The following is an 18,551-nucleotide window of genomic DNA, read 5'->3' on the forward strand; positions in this document are numbered from 1 at the left end:
TCGGCTAGGATTAAAGCCCAGGACCAAGCACCAAAAATTTACTCTGCTTGGTCCTTAATGGGTTAAACTGTCCAACGAGTGCACGAGCCGGCGCTGATTTTTATGTGGTTGAAATTGAACAAGAATTGCATGATTCTGACTCGCCATTAACTCGTATTTAATTTGAACGCTCATCGATGAGCTTCACTCATGTAAACGATTTTCTGAATGCTAATTGTTTCATGTAAGTGCAGCATTAGCCTACTTCACAGGGCAACATTCCCTCTATATCTTTAAGTAATTTACACTATATATACCGGTAGATAAGAAAAATGTGCACTATGGATTCTGCAATATGTGAATCACTCTAATTTACCCTAAATCTGAAACTAAGTGAATTTATGATACCATCTGTAGTTGAGTAATAATTACTGTATTACACAGTTTACATATAGTTATATGTCATTAGATGTTGCTGGTAATACATCATTATGAAAATACTTTACTCATATTGATCATGATATATGCTAGCCTGTTTTCTTCGAGAGCTACATTTTTTATTTTTATTACATTTACAATTCTGCTGGTTGCTACTGGGAATACATCAGTATATTGATTACAGACAAAGGCCGGGCTCACACAGGCGCACGTCGCATGCAAAATTTGACATACGAAGCCAATTGCCCATTGATTGGTATTTGGCCTCTCATACCAGCATTTTCACTCCTGCGTTACTTGCGTAAAAAGATTTGCAGCATATTTTATTTTGGCATGTATTACGCACATATACATGCTCAGCTAGTGCTTGGAGATTGGAATCACGCAGTATGAATGTCATTGCATAACTGCTGCATGCCGGCGTGTGAGACCCTCGTGCGCGGCATGCCAGCTCATATGTGAGCAAGGCCCAACCCAAAATAGCTAAGCGCTATACATAAATAAGGCCAGCAATTTGACTACATTATACTTTTGTAGAGAATATGATGTAATAATACAAGTTAGGGAACTTTCGCACAGGCTACAATTAGGATGCACCAAAATCCGCAGCTGTGGAATTTCCCACCAAAATCCACAGGTCTATCTGCAGATTTTGATGCGGAATTGCAGGCAGGTTTTAAGACATTTTCAATTCTGCATCAAAATCCACAGGTAGCCGGCGGATTTTGGTGCAGAATAAACTGCAGCTTTCGGTGCATCATATGTCCTGATTCTGGCCCATATGAAATGTCCCTTTAGAGACACTGAGCCAGTAGGGAAATGACTAGTTATTAGTATTATTTATAGTATCAGTGTTTCTGGTGGCACCACTTATATAATATAGTGAATTACATCATCACATGTAATTCACTGAAGGACCTGTAATGACAGTTGGAGTTGGTCAAAATATTGAAAGACCTGTGATTATGTCACTGTCATGTGATCAGGGGCGGTCAGAGCTCCAGTGATTCAGCTGCTCGCTGAGGTGAAATTGTGGCTGGGATGAAGGACCTGTGATGCCGTCACTGTCATGTGATCAGGAGCAGAGCATGTAACTCACTCACCTGATGAAGGATCAGTGATGATTATGCATAATGATCCCCACATATCACACACACAGCAGCTTGATTACCACACAAGACAAACACAGCTTGGCTCCTCCCACAGCAGTGACATCACCACAGGTCCTTCAGCTCACTGGATCTCTGTGGTAGTGGTAGGTCAGTGTGTTCTGTCAGGACTGCTGAGTTTTGTCTGACATAATAGCAGCTTAGTTATATTCTCAGTGTGTTAGGACCTGCCATAACGGTGCCAGGGGGCTGAGCTATGATGGGGCCAGAGGGCGGGGCTATTACATCGCCAGGGAGCCGAGCACTCACACACATGCTTACATACATACAAACAGACAAGTGTTCATTAGTAGTTTGATAAGAAATGTGAGATTAGATTCAGAGCTAGGAGGAGGGATCCAGAATTCTAAATGCACTTCTACATTTCAAGGATTACATTGCATCTTGCTATGGTTATTATAGAAATCTATGGAAAGGTAAGTGATGACTGCTTGGAGCACACAAAATGAGTTTGTCTCTTTTGATATTGTCTTAAGAAATTATACGTTATCAATTTTTAGATTCCTCTACTGTAAAAGTGGTTCAATTTATGTTAAATAGATGATGTTATGGCACCATTAACACATTTTAGTATTTTTCAATCCTTATTCCTGTTAGAAATATGAGGTAGTTTCAATTGCAATTCTTTTTGACATATTTGTCACTAAGCATTTTACTGACAATGCTCATCCTCCCAACATCACCCAAATCTTAGACCGTGTCTCCAGAGCAAGGAACAAAAATAATATGTTAGTTCTAGAAATCCCTTTTTACAATTAATTGCAATCCACCTAGGATGGTTATGATTGCAACACGTTTTCAGCATGACTGTGTATGTACCAATTTGCAGTTTCTGAAGATAAGTTAGTGTGTCCTCATTCTCTGGCAGCAAGCTAATATCTTGAAACTAAAATATATTAGAAAATTGGGTAATTTTTCATTTACACAGAGGTTGTGTAAATGAAAAATTACACAAGGGTTTAGTAATCTGTAGCACTTGATGTCATGAGGGTTTGACGTTAAATTTATTATTTTTTGGGGGGGGGAGTTGTTTGTATTTTTTCATTTTCGTGGTGGTAATTTCCATCAATATTTTTTGGATTTATTTTTACTAGATTGACCCGATGTTTGCTACACAAAAATAAAAGGTTTGGAAAAATTGTTTTCTGCCTCTCTCTTCCTCTTTCTGTCTCTCTGCCTCCTCTGCCTGTCTGTCTTTCTGTGCCTCTCTTTCTCTTCCTCTGTCTTTTTCTTTGCCCCTGTGTTTTACTCTCTCTCTCTGACTTTCTCTCTTGCTGTGTCTGCCTCTCTCTTTCGCTGCCTCTGTCTCTCACTCTGCCTCTCTGTCTGTCTTTGTCTGCCTCCCTGTCTTCTGTGCCTCTCATTTCTGTCTCCTCACTCTTTCTCTTCTGTCTCTGGCTGTGACTGGTGGTCCATAGAAGGAAGGGGGTGTCAGCCAATGATGGGCGGGGCTGCCATGCCCTCTTTCTTCCTTTTGTCTCGGGAGCTGCCTCTGTTCTCAGGAGCCGCCATTGAGCAGCGCTGGATGAACGGAATTTAAAAATTCGCTGAGTCACGTCTCAGCCAATTCATAAATCCTGCTTCCACGACACGATGGCTGTGATTGGTTCATCCAGCGCTGCAATGATAGGATGAACTATTCACAGCAATTACCTGCTCTGCTTCAGCACCACCCACTGTCCTTCATCACCACTTGCTTTTGTTCAGCACCACCCGCTCTTGTTCAGCACTGCCCACTCGCCTTTAGCACCGCTCGATCTCCTTCAACACCACTCGTTCCCCATCAGCAAACTCCACTATTCTACAGCACCGCCCACTCTGCTTCAGTACTGCCCACTCAGCCAATTCATAAATCCCGCTTCTACGACACGATAGCTATGATTGGTTCATCCAGCGCTACATTAATAAGATTAACTAATCACAGCCATTACTTGCTCAGCTTCAGCACTGCAGCACCACTCACTCTCGTTCAGCACCACAGCTCCCCTTCAGCACTGCCTGATCTCCTTCAGCTTCTTTCGCTCTCCATCAGCACCGTCCGCTATTCTTTAGTACCGCACGCTGCTCTTCGGTACCACACGCTCCCCTTAGCACCACCCACTCTGCTTCAGTACTGCCCACTCCACTTCAGCACTACCCGCTCTGCTTCAGCACCGCCCGCTCCTCTTCAACACCGCCCGCTCCTCTTCAGTACTGCCCACTCCTCTTCAGTATCGCCAGCTCCCCTTAGCACTGCCCATTCTCCTTCAGCCCCACCTGCTAGCGCTCGCTTAGCAACACTTCACTGTCTGCAGCTGCGCACCCATATACTTAATATAGGAACTTTGGGCTGCCCTCACTCATTGTACCAAACTCAAATTTTAGGATTTTATAGCGGTGGTGAGAGAGTCATCAGTCTAATGCCACCAAAATCATCAACCAAAGATCAGACAAAGAGGTCAAAATGTGGTGCAAGAAAAAGCCTGTAGGCTTATTTACATTAGATTTTGCAGTTTTTGGATCAGATATCTCTTTTTCCTGACCTGGGTATCTAATACCTTTCCCTTCTCTTATCCCCCCTATTTTTATTAGGGAAAGATAGTGAGAGGCAGGTCAGGTTTCAGTGCAGGGGTCATAGAATCATAGAATGGTAGAGTTGGAAGGGACCTCCAGGGTCATCTGTCCAACCCCCTGCTCAGTGCAGGATTCACTAAATCATCCCAGACAGATATTTGTCCAGCCTTTATTTGAACACTTCCATTGAAGGAGAACTCACCACCTCCCGTGGTAACCTGATCCACTTATTGATCCCCTCACTGTCTAATATCTAATCTGTGTCTCCTTCCTTTCAGTTTCATCCCATTGCTTCCAGTCTTCCCTTGTACAAATGAGAATAAGGCTGATCCCTCTGCACTGTGACAGCCCTTCAGATATTTGTAGACAGCTATTAAGTCTCCTCTCAGCCTTCGTTTTTGCAAGCGAAACATTCCCAAATCCTTTAACCGTTCCTTATAGGGCATGATTTGTAGACCGCTCATGATCTTGGTAACTTTTCTCTGAACTTGCTCCAGTTGGTCTATGTCTTTTTTAAAGTGGGGTGTCTAGAATTGGCTTGCCCTTTTTGGAGTGGTTACTCCACGTGCTGATCTAGATATCACAGTTTGGGAATCTCTAGCACAGAGTTAGGTTTTTTATATAATTTGATTACTAATAAAATTGAAATTTTAATTATCTCCTTGAGGACCAAACATGGTAAATTTACTGCGATTGGTCTTGGGTGTTAATCCTCGCCGATAGTAGATATATGGTGCAGGATTAAAGTCTCTGCTACAGCAATCAAGCAAGAGCAGGTCAGTTCCTCAGTTGTCAGACACAGCTGAGGACTCAGAGGAGAAAGAAGAAGCAATTTTTAACCGCTTCTGCCTTCTCCTTTCCTAGGTACATAGCGCTCAATGAGCGCTATGTACTAAAAAAAGGGAAAGTGGAACTATAAGTTCCACTATATATCATGTGACCACTGGGTGCCCTGTTAGAGTAGACCTGCAGGGTCTTTGCAGATCCTAATCAGTTCTGCCAGTGACTATTGTCACTACAGGGGAATGTTTTCCCCTGTAACTGGGGCTCCTATGGATGCCCTAGCTACATTGGAACAGTGTGAAATAAAAAAAAGGACAATGTGAATGACCCCCACAGGTCTTATATGACGTCATGGGGACAAAGATGGTAAAAAAATAGTTACAAAAATAATATATACATAAAAAAGAAAATGACCGAAAGGCAACGCCAACCAAAACCGTTGCCATATGTGCCCTGTAATCCGGAAATATACAGATATATCAGAACATTCAAAACAAAATCAGGAACCCATTCCCATATTTTATTTTTGTGTAAATATACAATTTTTTTTAAAACTATCATTAAAAAAAATCATTTTTTTTAGCTTTTTACCACCCAAGAAACTAAAAAACGGAAAATGTCACGGGAAAAAAATGCAGCAAAAATAATTTTCGCAGCTGAAGGAAAAAAATATAGGGCAGTAAAACCACCACATGAGTAAAATCCCTAAATATTGCCTGGTCCTTTAGGACCAAAACAGCCTGGTCCTTAAGGGATTAAAGTATACAGTCCACTTTTCTGTGAATCTCTTCCACAGGGGTTGTGTCAATAAAGAAAACCCTTTAGTTTGTGTCAGCTGATTGTGCTAGGCTGAAGCTGTGTAAGTGTTCCTTCCAGGGGGAAGACATGTATATTATTACACAACAGCTGTTCTGATGAATGGTTATTAGAGATGAGCGAGCACCAAAATGCTCGGGTGCTCGTTACTCGGGATAAAATTTTTGCGATGCTCGAGGGTTCGTTTCGAGTAACAAACCCCATTGAAGTCAATGGGCGACCAGAGCATTTTTGTATATCGCCGATGCTCGCTAAGGTTTCCATTTGTGAAAATCTGGGCAATTCAAGAAAGTGATGCGAACGACACAGCAACAGATAGGGCAGGCGAGGGGCTACATGTTGGGCTGCATCTCAAGTTTCCAGGTCCCACTATTAAGCCACAATAGCGGCAAGAGTGCCCCCCCTCCCAACAATTTTTACTTCTGAAAAGCCCTCATTAGCAATGCATACCTTAGCTAAGCACCACACTACCTCCAACAAAGCACAATCACTGACTGCATGACACTCCGCTGCCACTTCTCCTGGGTTACATGCTGCCCAACCCCCCACCCCCCCCCCCTTCCCCGCACGACCCAGTGTCCACAGCGCACACCAAAGTGTCCCTGCGCAGCCTTCAGCTGCCCTCATGCCACACCACCCTCATGTCTATTTATAAGTGCATCTGCCATGAGGAGGAACCACAGGCACACACTGCAGAGGGTTGGCACGGCTAGGCAGCGACCCTCTTTAAAAGGGGCGGGGCGATAGCCCACAATGCTGTACAGAAGCAATGAGAAATATAATCCTGTGCCACCGCCATCAGGAGCTGCACACGTGGGCATAGCAATGGGGAACCTATGTGCCACACACTATTCATTCTGTCAAGATGTCTGCATGCCCCAGTCAGACCGTGGTTTTTTATAAATAGACACAGGCAGGTACAACTCCGCAATGGGAATTCCGTGTGCACCCACAGCATGGGTGGCTCCCTGGAACCCACCGGCTGTACATAAATGTATCCCATTGCAGTGCTCTGGACAGCAGAGCTAACGTCAGATTAAATGCAGGTGGGCTTCGGCCCACACTGCATGCCCTAACCTGACCGGGGTTTTTAATTCATAGACACAGGCAGGTACAACTCCCTATTGTGAAGTCCCTGTGGACCGACAGTATGGGTGGCTCCCTGGAACCCACCGACGGTACATAAATATATCCCATTGCAGTGCCCAGCACAGCTGAGGTAATGTCATGTTTAATGTGGGTGGGCTTCGGCCCACACTGCATGCCCCAGTCAGACTGGGGTTCTTTATAAGTAGACACATGCAGTTACAACTCCCTGTGGACCGACAGCATGGGTGGCTCCCTGGAATCCACCGGCGGTACATAAATATATCCCATTGCAGTGCCCAGCACAGCTGAGGTAACGTCAGCTTTCATGCAGGTGGGCAAAAAATTAATTGGATTACACTGTAGGTGAGGGCCCCAAAAAATTGGTGTACCAACAGTACTAATGTACGTCAGAAAAATTGCCCATGCCCAACCAAGAGGGCAGGTGAAACCCATTAATCGCTTTGGTTAATGTGGCTTAATTTGTAACTAGGCCTGGAGGCAGCCCAGTTAAAATAAAAATTGGTTCAGGTGCAAGTTTCAACGCTTCAATGAGCATTTAAACGTATAAAAATTGTTTACAAAAATTATATGACTGAGCCTTGTGGGCCTAAGAAAAATTGCCCGTTCGGCGTGATTACGTCAGGCTGCAGGAAGAGGAGCAGGAGGAGGAGGATGAATATTATACACAGATTGATGAAGCTAAAAGGTCCACATTTTTGATGGTGATAGAGAACAATGCTTCCATCCGCGGGTGCAGCCTACGTATTGTTTAGGTATCGCTGCTGTCCGCTGGTGGAGAAGAGAAGTCTGGGGAAATCCAGGCTTTGTTCATCTTGATGAGTGTAAGCCTGTCGGCACTGTCGGTTGACAGGCGGGTACGCTTATCTGTGATAATTCCCCCAGCCGCACTAAACACCCTCTCTGACAAGACGCTAGCCGCAGGACAAGCAAGCACCTCCAGGGCATACAGCGCGAGTTCAGGCCACGTGTCCAGCTTCGACACCCAGTAGTTGTAGGGGGCAGAGGCGTCAAGGAGGATGGTCGTGTGATCGGCTACGTACTCCCTCACCATCCTTTTACAGTGCTCCCGCCGACTCAGCCTTGACTGGGGAGCGGTGACACAGTCTTGCTGGGGAGCCAGAAAGCTGTCAAAGGCCTTAGAGAGTGTTCCCCTGCCTGTGCTGTACATGCTGCCTGATCTCCGCGCCTGCCCTGCTACCTGGCCCTCGGAACTGCGCCTTCGGCCACTAGCGCTGTCGGATGGGAATTTTACCATCAGTTTGTCCGCCAGGGTCCTGTGGTATAGCATCACTCTCGAACCCCTTTCCTCTTCGGGTATGAGAGTGGAAAGGTTCTCCTTATACCGTGGGTCGAGCAGTGTGTACACCCAGTAATCCGTAGTGGCCAGAATGCGTGTAACGCGAGGGTCACGAGAAAGGCATCCTAACATGAAGTCAGCCATGTGTGCCAGGGTACCTGTACGCAACACATGGCTGTCCTCACTAGGAAGATCACTTTCAGGATCCTCCTCCTCCTCCTCAGGCCATACACGCTGAAAGGATGACAGGCAAGCAGCATGGGTACCCTCAGCAGTGGGCCAAGCTGTCTCTTCCCCCTCCTCCTCATCCTCCTCCCCCTCCTCCTCCTCAACGCGCTGAGATATAGACATGAGGGTGCTCTGACTATCCAGCGACATACTGTCTTCCCCCGCCTCTGTTTCCGAGTGCAAAGCGTCTGCCTTTATGCTTTGCAGGGAACTTCTCAAGAGGCATAGCAGAGGAATGGTGACGCTAATGATTGCAGCATCGCCGCTCACCATCTGGGTAGACTCCTCAAAGTTTCCAATGACCTGCCAACCAGGCCCACTCTTCTGTAAAGAATTGAGGAGGCTGACTCCCACTGCGCCGCCCATGTTGGAGTTGGTATTCCACTATAGCTCTACGCTGCTCATAGAGCCTGGCCAACATGTGGAGCGTAGAGTTCCACCGTGTGGGCACGTCGCACAGCAGTCGGTGCACTGGCAGATTAAACCGATGTTGCAGGGTGCGCAGGGTGGCAGCGTCTGTGTGGGACTTGCGGAAATGTGCGCAGAGTCGGCGCACCTTTCCGAGCAGGTCTGACAAGCGTGGGTAGCTTTTCAGAAAGCGCTGAACCACCAAATTAAAGACGTGGGCCAGGCATGGCACGTGCGTGAGGCTGCCGAGCTGCAGAGCCGCCACCAGGTTACGGCTGTTGTCGCACACGACCATGCCCGGTTGGAGGCTCAGCGGCGCAAGCCAGCGGTCGGTCTGCTCTGTCAGACCCTGCAGCAGTTCGTGGGCCGTGTGCCTCTTCGCTCCTAAGCTGAGTAGTTTCAGCACAGCCTGCTGACGCTTGCCCACCGCTGTGCTGCCGTGCCTCGTGACACCGACTGCTGGCGACGTGCTGCTGCTGACACATCTTGATTGCGAGACAGAGGTTGCGTAGGAGGAGGAGGAGGAGGGTGGTTTAGTGGAGGAAGCATACACCGCCGCAGATACCACCACCGAGCTGGGGCCCGCAATTCTGGGGGTGGGTAGGACGTGAGCGGTCCCAGGCTCTGACTCTGTCCCAGCCTCCACTAAATTCACCCAATGTGCCGTCAGGGAGATATAGTGGCCCTGCCCGCCTGTGCTTGTCCACGTGCCCGTTGTTAAGTGGACCTTGGCAGTAACCACGTTTATGAGGGCGCGTACAATGTGGCGGGAGACGTGGTCGTGCAGGGCTAGGACGGCACATCGGGAAAAGTAGTGGCGACTGGGAACTGAGTAGCGCGGGGCCGCCGCCGCCATCATACCTTTGAAAGCCTCCGTTTCCACAAGCCTATACGGCAGCATCTCCAGGCTAATAAATTTGGCTATGTGCACGTTTAACGCTTGAGCGTGCGTGTGCGTGGCGGCGTACTTGCGGTTGCGCTCCAACACTTGCGCTAGCGACGGCTGGACGCTGCGCTGAGAGACATTGGTGGATGGGGCCGAGGACAGCGGAGGTGAGGGTGTGGGTGGAGGCCAGGAGACGGTAGTGCCTGTGTCCTGAGAGGGGGGTTGGATCTCAGTGGCAGGTTGGGGCACAGGGGGAGAGGCAGCGGTGCAAACCGTAGGCGGTGAATGGCCTTCATCCCACCTTGTGGGGTGCTTGGCCATCATATGTCTGCGCATGCTGGTGGTGGTGAGGCTGGTGGTGGTGGCTCCCCGGCTGATCTTAGCACGACAAAGGTTGCACACCACTGTTCGTCGGTCGTCTGCACTCTCAGTGAAAAACTGCCAGACCTTTGAGCACCTCGGCCTCTGCAGGGTGGCATGGTGCGAGGGGGCGCTTTAGGAAACAGTTGGTGGATTATTCGGTCTGGCCCTGCCTCTACCCCTGGCCACCGCACTGCCTCTTCCAACCTGCCCTGCTGCTGCACTTGCCTCCCCCTCTGAAGACCTGTCCTCAGTAGGCGTAGCAAACCAGGTGGGGTCAGTCACCTCATCGTCCTGCTGCTCTTCCTCCGAATCCTCTGTGCGCTCCTCCCTCGGACTTACTCCAATTACTACTACCTGAGTGATAGACAACTGTGTCTCATCGTCATCGTCCTCCTCACCCACTGAAAGCTCTTGAGACAGTTGCCGGAAGTCCCCAGCCTCATCCCCCGGACCCCGGGAACTTTCCAAAGGTTGGGCATCGGTCACGACAAACTCCTCCGTTGGAAGAGGAACCATTGCTGGCCATTTTGGGCAGGGGCCCGGGAACAGTTCCTGGGAGTCTGCCTGCTCCTCAGAATGTGTCATTGTAATGGAGTGAGGAGGCTGGGAGGAAGGAGGAGCAGTAGCCAGAGGATTCAGAGTTGCAGCAGTGGACGGCGCAGAATTCTGGGTGGTCGATAGATTGCTGGATGCACTTTCTGCCATCCACGACAGGACCTGCTCACACTGCTCATTTTCTAATAAAGATCTACCGCGTGGACCCATTAATTGTGAGATGAATGTGGGGATGCCAGAAACGTGCCTCTCTCCTAATCCCGCAGCAGTCGGCTGCGATACACCTGGATCAGGAGCTCGGCCTGTGCCCACACCCTGACTTGGGCCTCCGCGTCCTCGCCCGCGTCCACGTCCTCTAGGCCTACCCCTACCCCTCAGCATGCTGTATTACCAGTAGTGCAGAAACAGAACGCTGTAATTAAATGTGCCGCTTATTGGCCTGTGGTTGGAGGCTGACTTCGCTTACGGAACGCACAGCAGAGGCAGGAAAGAATTTTGCGCAAGCCTGCTGTAACACTTAGCTGGCTGCGTATGAATTAGGACAACTACCCCCAGCAGAGATGCAGTACAGTCAGGACGGTCACAGGCAGCCCAAATAGATTTTTTTTCCCAAATTTTTTTGGAAAAGCCCACTGCGTATATAGACTGGATATGTCTTTCACTGTCCCTGCCTCACCACCACTACTGGCCATGGACTATGTAAAATTACTGCAGACTGTTTCACTCTGGACAGGATGACAGCGGTGATGTAAGAGGCAACGCAGAGCAGGAAAGAATGTTGCGCAAACCTGCTGTAACACTTAGCTGGCTGCGTATGAATTAGGACAACTACCCCAGCAGAGACGCAGTACAGTCAGGACGATCACAGGCAGCCCAAATAGATTTTTTTCCCAAAGTTTTTTGGAAAAGCCCACTGCGCATATAGACTGGATATGTCTTTCACTGTCCCTGCCTCCCCACCACTACTGGCCGTGGACTATGTAAAATTACTGCAGGACGCAATGCTCTGGACGCATTGCTCTGCACGGCCGATATACAAAAAAAAAAAATGTGTAACACTGCAAAAACCAGCCTCAACAGTACTGCACACGGTTAGATGTGGCCCTAAGAAGGACCGTTGGGGTTCTTGAAGACTAAAATAACACCTAACACTCTCCCTATAGCAGCTCCAGCATCAGCAGCACTTTCCCTGAGCTATGTCAGAATGCATCTGTGGCGAGCCGCGGGAGGGGCCAATTTATATACTCGGGTGACACCTGATTTCGCCAGCCACTCACTGCAGGGGGGTGGTATAGGGCTTGAACGTCGCAGGGGGAAGTTGTAATGCCTTCCCTGTCTTTCTATTGGCCAGAAAAGCACGCTAACGTCTCAGAGATGAAAGTGAAAGTAACTCGAACATCGCGTGGTACTCGCCTCTAGTAACGAGCATCTCGAACACGCTAATACTCGAACGAGTATCAAGCTCGGACGAGTACGTTCGATCATCTCTAATGGTTATCCATGTAATACATAGAAGGCTCTAGTCTAGTAGGGCTGGAACTGTTCTTACAGTACCAAGTGTAGGAACCCCCTCCATGACATCCATATGCCCTAATAGGACATGCAGACTGGAGTTGCTTCAGGTATACATTTCCATCCATTTTGACAATATAAACTGTTTGTATAGGATTAAACTATTGCGCAGATGAGTTTAACCTAAGATTCTATTACAGGTTTTCCAGTTCACTTGACAAGCAGCTCTTAAACTGAAGATCGATTTCACGTATTATTCCATAACTAAGTGCATGTTCAATGCTAACATTAAGTAGAGTCGAATGGGGTTAAATAGCTTCTTAGTGTCTTTCCTGCCATTAAAGATCTCTGAGTACAACTGGCAAAAGATGTTAATATGTAGCTTATGATTTTAATTGAAGGCATCCCGTGGCAGTGTTTGTCAGAAATGTGGTTAGCATAGATTATTATGAGATGAAAGCACACATTTGTTTATTTTAAGTGACTTACTATAGATGCATGCGGCCAGCATTCCTGGGCAATGAATGAATTCTGGTGATTCATGTTTAATGTAGGTGAGAGGTCATTGAAAGTAAATGTACGAAAAACATTTAAACAAATTGTAAATAGTATCTCCCTGAATGTCTACACTTGTGTGTGTGTGCTTTATGGATTTAGGTAGTGTCAGCTTCTTCACCCGTCGTTATAGTGGTACACTTGTATGGAGAAAGCACCGCCGTTTAATGGAACACGGGAAACTACAAACTACGTTCATCTGCCTTTTTCCTTCTTTCCTTGACTGGCACTCTTGATTGGTAAAAGAGTCTACAAACTTAACCCTAGAAGTCATCCTAAATTAGCTCATGCCCAGCCCAAGGATTAGGGCACTCTTGGACGGAACGATTGTTCAAACGGGCGAAAGTGAATGATAATCATTCAGTGTAAATGCAGCCAATGACCAATTGACCAACAATAACCAATTACAATTCGTTGGCTCATTCACTTATCATTCAGTTTAAATGGAGATCGTTTAGTCGTTCTCAGTCATTTATACAGCTTTTGTGAAAGGCTGAATGATTCTCACTTGAATGAGCCAACAATGTATCTGTCTGTCTAAGCAGGCTGCATGAGCGAATGAGCTAGCGCTAACGTCATTCGCTCATTCAAACGATAAATCGGCTTGTCTAAAAGCACCCTTACTTGTTTCCACTCTTCTTTAGTCAGTTTTGTGCATCTACAAAATCAAATAGAGACCAAGGTACATTGCAGATATGATGCCACTATTTTCTGCTTGTGAACATAGACTTATAAGCTGATGGTATATGAGCCTCCTATCATTGATTTAGCAAAGAAAAGATTTCAGATTGCAAATTAATATTACAGAAATTATATAGAAAAAGGACCGAAAACAAACTACACTAAGGGTGACTACCCACTACGTTTTTTTTCACTGCGAAATTCGCAGCGTTTTTATTTTCTGCAGGGGTCTATAGGACTTGTAATGTTAAAATCGCGATCGTGCAAAATCACAATTTGCCGCAAAATCGAGATTTTGCGCTATCGCAATTTTAACATTACAAGTCCCATAGACACATGGAGAAAATAAAAACGCTGCGAATTTCACAGTGAAAAAAAACTGCAGTGGGTAGTCACCCTTAGGGTGCCTACCCACTTGCGATTTTTTTTCCTGTGATGTTTTGCGTTTTTTCTCAAGAGCAATTAGTATAGAATGTGTTCTTGTCCATCTGGGGGTTTTTTTCCGTTTCGTGGGGTTTTTTCACATAGGAACTGTCAGTTGCATATGTCTCCTTATTTTTCTCTTAATGCACCCATGATTGTCAATGGAGGGCTGCAAAAAACGCCGCAAAAAACACGCGAAAACGCCACGTTTTTCACGCGCGACAATCGGCAACGCAAGTGGGTAGGCGCCATTACATTGGAGTTTTCCATTTTTCTCCAGTGGACACTAGATTACAATGATCCCTCGCTTTATCGCAGTTCAATGATTGCAGCTTCAGTGCATCGCGCTTTTTAGATAGGCCATATATAATTCTGTTTTCGCAGAGTTTTTCGCCATATCGTGGAAATTTAATGCCGCTACTTTGCAAATTTTCATGTATCGCTGGGGTCTCTGGAACCTAACCCCCGTGATAGACAAGGGATCACTGTATTGCATGCATTCAATTCAGTTAAAGGGGTGGTCTCGCGAAACCAAGTGGGGTTATACACTTCCGTATGGCCATATTAATGCACTTTGTAATGTACATTGTGCATTAAATATGAGCCATACAGAAGTTATTCCACTTACCTGTTCCGTTGCTAGCGTCCTCGTCTCCATGGTTCCGTCTAAATTCGCTGGCAGCTTGCTTTTTTAGACGCGCTTGCGCAGTCCGGTCTTCTCCATTCAGCACGAGCCGCTTCAGTGTGCTCCCCGCTACAGCTCTTCTGCGCATGCGCAGACGAGCTGTCACTGCTCGGGAGCGCGCTGAAGCGGCCATTCTGCACCATCCTCTGTTAGAGGAAGGTGCAGAAACTGGAGCTGCCCAGCGGAGAAGCCCAGCCCAGCCCAGCCGCCCCGAGAAGCCTCCCAGGTAAGTGATGGGTCGGGGGGGGGCTGCCGCTGCGCCGGGCTGCGCCGGGGGGGGGCTGCCGCTGCGCCGGGCTGCGCCGGGGGGGGCTGCCGCTGCGCCGGGGGGGGGGGGCTGTCGCTAGGCCGGGGGGGCTGCCGCTGCGCCGGGGGAGCTAGCGCTAGGCCGGGGGGGCTGTCGCTAGGCCGGGGGAGCTAGCGCTAGGCCGGGGGGGGCTGTCGCTAGGCCGGGGGGGCTGCCGCTGCGATGGGGGGGGGCTGTCGCTGCGATGGGGGGGGCTGTCGCTAGGCCGGGGGGGCTGTCGCTAGGCCGGGGGAGCTAGCGCTAGGCCGGGGGGGGCTGTCGCTAGGCCGGGGGGGCTGCCGCTGCGCCGGGGGAGCTAGCGCTAGGCCGGGGGGGCTGTCGCTGCGATGGGGGGGGCTGTCGCTAGGCCGGGGGGGCTGTCGCTAGGCCGGGGGGGCTGTCGCTGCGATGGGGGGGGCTGTCGCTGCGATGGGGGGGGCTGTCGCTAGGCCGGGGGGGCTGTCGCTAGGCCGGGGGAACTAGCGCTGGGGAGCCGGGGGCTAGCGCCGCTTACCTGCTGCCTGGCGGTGGGCGTCTGGTCGGCGGCTGCGATGCGTCCGGTTGCCATGGAGACACAGCTGGCGGCGTCTCGGGAGCGCGCACGTCGGGCTGAAGCAAGGGCTGTACACTTTGGGAGAAGAACCGGCGGCCATCTTTGGAAAAGTTTTTAAAAGTTGCTGAAACGCTGGAACAGTGAGTAGAAACCGGCTTTAAAAGTCATTTAAACGGGTGCTTAGTTTTGTATGCTGAATAAGGGGGACTGGGCAAAAAAAAAAATTAACTGCTTCCTCGAGACATCTCCTTTAAGAACCCTAATAGAAGTAGCTTGCTGTGCCAATGCATTGTTTTGGCACTGTTGCTGGATATTGGTCTCCTTTTCTGCCATTTATTTTTGAATCTGTATATTTTTCATGCTATAATAATATAATAATAAAATGCATTATTAGGGAGGAGCAAAACTTTGAATATTCACTTCTGTAGCATTCCATTGTCACACACATTTCCTAGTCACAGTCGTGTGTGCCACAGGAAAGAAAGCAGAAGGTGAAATACGCAACCATCATTTAATTCTTCAATGTCTTCTAAAAAACAAATGCATATTTGTAATTTTCCCCAGTGCAAAGCACAAGCCAAGTGAATTCTCACTGTATGGTAATTGTGAAGAAAATGGAAAAAATATATAGTTTCCTAAACTGGCTCTTTAACCCCTTATGGACACAACTAGTTTGGAACATATATGATCAGGTGGGCACTACTCAAATGTATCCAGCCACACATAATGTAAATATCATAAATACCCCTCGAAAAAAGACAAAGACAATGTGCAAAAAGGTTAAATGTAAACCAAATGGCTAACCAAATGCTAATCCATGAAAATAAGTGTATTGTACATGCAACACATAGAATTGAGAACAGTTAGAAATCTGGAAGCAAAATATGCTTCATTCCAACCTCAACTACTGTATGTATCAAAATGTATATTAGACTGTATCCACGGCTTTATATGGAATTGAGGTGGAATGATACATGCTTTGTTATGCTTCCACTCATGAGTTTTAATAATATGTTTTCTGTGCATTTACAATAAAGTTGTTTTGAAGAATTAGCATTATGTTTGCCATCTAGTTCTCACTTAGCCTTTTTTGCACATTGTCTTTATCTACTTTCACAATTTTGTTTTTCATTCTTCTGTCAGTGTACTGTATAATGCATATTTTGTGAGGCAAGTTATTTTTTAACCCCTTAAGAGCTCAGTCAGATGAGCAAATTTTTCACGTATAGGTGCGTTTAAAAAACTGATCTATTAGAACCAATGCTTTCCAATGTAAGCAGTCACATGTCCGATTTTAGAAGCGCTTAAAATTCGCCCCTGCAAAAGATGGGATAGCGTTTTTTAAAGTGGAGCTTTCCTCTCTGCTGCATCGCTTCGCATGAAAATATGGTTTTCGTGGGATGCGATGGAATTTTGATAGTACGAAATCCTCGCTGCAAGAAAAAAAGGTATACGTTTCACCTAGAAGCGCTGTCAAGCTCCGCGCGTGTTCTCCCCAGGTCCCCAGCACTGTTCTTCTTTATTTCTTTTTGCCAGGATTGAAAAATCCCCGCCACCTGGAAGTGCTGCCTCATTTTGGCTGTGCGCTGTGCTGAAGGACAGCCAATGACCTGGGGACTTGAGATTTTTTGTTGTTTTTTTCCTGCAGCAAGGGCTTATTTTCAGGGTTGGGCTTATTCTTCAAATACTTTAAATATAAGCTCTTCCCTGAAAAACAAGGAAAAGTGGTGTTAAAAAAAACAAAAAAACATACTCACCTTCCTTCAGCTGCCGGGGCTCAGCCACGTCCTCTCAGCGCTGTCCCCAGCTCTTCAAAGCACTCCTTTGAGCAGGCAGAGATTTAAAATCCCCACCTGCTGAAAGAGCTGCTTGTGATAGCCTGAGGCGCTCAGCCAATCAGAAGCAGCTGTCTGTGATTGGCTGAGCACCTCAGCCAATCAAAGCTAGCTCTCGCTGAATGACTGACAGGTGAGAGCTGCTTGTGATTGGCTGAGCGCCTCAGAAGCAGCTCTTTCAGCAGGCGGGAATTTTAAATCTCCGCCTGCTCAAAGAACTGCTTTGAAGAGCCGGGGACAGCGCAGAGAGGACAGCGATGAGTCCCGGCAGCTGAAGGAAGGTGTGTATGTTTTTTTTTCTACTTTTAACATCACTATTCCTTGTTTTTCAGGCAAGAGCTTATATTTAAAGCCCTTCCCTGAAAAACAATTACAGGATGCTGGCAGCTGGATCCCCTACTGCAGCTCTCATCTGTGACAGCTGTGGTAGGGAATTCTTTATTCCCTGCAGGGATGAGGAATTCCTTTGCTGCATCTGTCACAGATGTGGCAGGTGCAGCAGAGAATTATTTTTCCTCATGGGGATGAAGGAAACATGTGTTCTTCATCCCCGCAGGGGACATGGCAGCAGTAAACAGATAAGTTGTTTTTTTTTTTACACAAAATTTCTTGTTTTTCAGGAAGGGCTCCATTGAAGGCAATGTATGGACCTTCATACACGTGTTTTTGCATGTACAGGGGTGTGCACCTATGTACGCACTTATGTACACACAAAAACACGCTAATGTGAAGCCACCCTAAGGGCTCATAAAGACAGGTGTATATTGGCCAGGTTTTCACGCTTGGCCAATATACGCTGTCCCTCTCTGCAAGGGGAGGAGGCGGGCTTGACTGGGAGCTAGTGCAGTGAGCTTCCATCCCCTCTCCACCTCTCGCCACTGTTTGCAATGGGAGGGGGCGGGCGGAACTTAGCTCTGCCCCAGTCCCACCTCCCATTGCGAGCAGTGGTGAGGGGTGGGGAGAGGGCGGAGAGGGGGTGGGAGCTCAGTGCACTAGCTCCCGGCCAGGCCTGCCTCCTCCCCTTGCAGAGAAGGACAGCATATATCGGCCGGGCGTGAAAATCCGGCTGATATACACCTGAGTGAATAAGCCCTAAAAGCCTTAATTTTTGTGGCAAGATTTACAGTTTCCATGGGTACAATTCTGGGGTACAGCTGACTTAGTGATTATATTTTATTATTACTTGGGAGGTAGCATTAATATAAAACAGAAATTCTTCCAGAGTTTTTTACGGTGATTATCGTGCGGTGTAAATAGTAGATTTATTTCATAGTATGGGTTGTTATGGTTACAGCAATAGCAATTATATCTAGTTTTAAAATGTGTTGTACTTATTTATTTATTGACATAAAATAGTTTGTAAAGAGGATATATTAAAAAAAAAACTTGGATTAATTCTTTAAACATTTTCTGACCATGTAATCCCTTAATACTGC

This window comes from Eleutherodactylus coqui, chromosome 4 (genome assembly GCF_035609145.1).
Source record: "Eleutherodactylus coqui strain aEleCoq1 chromosome 4, aEleCoq1.hap1, whole genome shotgun sequence".
In the NCBI taxonomy this organism is placed as follows: Eukaryota; Metazoa; Chordata; class Amphibia; order Anura; family Eleutherodactylidae; genus Eleutherodactylus; species Eleutherodactylus coqui.